The sequence below is a fragment of the Euprymna scolopes genome, chromosome 25 (genome assembly GCF_053919585.1).
Source record: "Euprymna scolopes isolate OS-2025 chromosome 25, ASM5391958v1, whole genome shotgun sequence".
In the NCBI taxonomy this organism is placed as follows: domain Eukaryota; kingdom Metazoa; phylum Mollusca; class Cephalopoda; order Sepiida; family Sepiolidae; genus Euprymna; species Euprymna scolopes.
Window position 1 is genome coordinate 74,679,160 of NC_136506.1, and position 2,123 is coordinate 74,681,282.

A 2,123-nucleotide genomic window follows, 5' to 3' on the forward strand; every position below is an offset into this window, starting at 1 on the left:
AATTTGGTACTTCACGGGGAACGTGGACCCTGGTGTTTTTATTTAATCATTTATCCTTCAAAGCGCATGCGCAAAAGGTTTTCTTTGGTTTATTTGATCACGAAAACTTTTTGAAGGTAGTATTTGAGGCCAAAAAAGGAGGTGGGGCAAAAGCATTATTTGAATATGTACGAAAAAATAATTTAATAGGTAGGAGTTTATGCTGGTACATTGCGTAATACTATTCTGAACATGAAATAATATGCCTTATCAATACTTACAGACTTATCTACATTCTTATCTACTGTAAAATTAGTATAAACAGAAATGATTAATTTATTAACAAAACAAAAAGAAGGAAGTGAAGACAAAATATCATGTAATTCTTACTTATTTCCACTTTGTTTATTATTAACTAGCAGGGTAACACGACGTTGCCCGGGATTGAACGATGATTGATGAACGTTTCACACTCCTATATTTTTTATTGTCATTGAAATCGGTGGAATTGCCAATCTTTCAATAAAATTGATTGATTGCCTGCTCTAGTTGGGGACCCATCGCGGTGCACCAGGAGGAAGCTCACATGCCTCTCGCAGTGACTTAGCTCACAATACATTGTAGTCTACATTGCACTGTAGAGAACCTGCTGTTGATTTTATAAAATTATTTATATATATATAATGGTTTGAATTAGAGTTTAAAATCTTTAGATCAAGCACCATACTTCAATTGTGCTCCTTTAGAGCATTTAGAAACATTCATTGTGAATGCGCCCCTGTCATATCAAAGAACCTACTGTAGATTTTATATGTCGAGCCTTACGGCTTGTGTTGTAATAAAATTTCTCAAATGCACTTGTGATGTTAGGCTGTGTAAGGTGTTAACTTTGGTCAAAATCACTCGTTCCTTCTTTCATCGGATTATTTCGATTATCGATGCTTATCGAAGACATTCTGATACAAAACCTATCTAAGAACATTGCCAGACACATAAAGTACCTTTGTGTAAGATTTCATAAAAATCGGCTCAGCCGTTGTGGAGTCCATAAGGAATGAACTCGCTGACAGACAAAGTTCCTTTTATATAATAGTAGAGATAAGCATTATAATAACCTAGCATTATTCTGTTACTTTTTTTACGCTTAAGTTTTTTTTTCTTTTTTTTTAAAATAATTTTTATATAATTTATTTGAAAGAAAAAATTTTGCCTCCTGTTATGTTAGTCAAATAATAGTTGTAAGAAATGAATAGGCAATGAATACGTTAAAAATATCATTGCTGAACTAGTCAGAATCAAATATCGATTTGTGAGATGCCTTGCTATGTAAGTCTAAGTTGAAAAATATGACTGGCTTTGTTTTATATGTTGGAATTCTTAAAATCTAGTCTCACAACGAAAAATAGAAAGTGTTATTTATTTCCCAAATCTCGATTTTAATTTGGTTGTCAAAAACAATTTATTAGTAGATTAATTTGTGTTTCCCAAGGTTTTTGCTCTCTCTGTGTGAGAAACAAAACTTAATAATAAACATATCACCAGGGTGATACAAATACATTCAACAGACATTTTAAACAGTGACACATTGTGTTCAAACTTTTTATTACTCATCACAATTTTAAAATGACTCAACAGATTTCAACAAAATTATTTCATTTTAATGGGCCAAGCAGTAATTACATTTACGAATTCTTTTACAATTGCAGTCTCTAATTGCACAGGTCCATGAAAAAACTAAATATAAGTTAAATAGTATATGTAACATCTTTATATTAAAACTTCCATCTCTCACTCTAACTTTAGTCTCTAACAAAACCAGGCCCAGTTTACCTTCGAAGAAGATTTTTTTTTTTTTTTAATTTAGATATTATACATCCCGGGCAATCCAAAAAGTATAAACTTTATTGCTCTTTGGTTGGTAGTTTTCGACTGTTAGCTGGACATGCAAACACACGGACAACTGCCCATTACACAATAGATGTATATCATAAAACTATAGTCGAAAATTGAATGGCACTCCGTAGAGAACATACCTTCTCCAACAGCAAAAATTATATCCACTAAATGAACTAAAATTTAACAGATAAATATAATAATAATATCAGTGTTTTCTGTCTTTAGAAACAATGGATACCCTTTGAAAG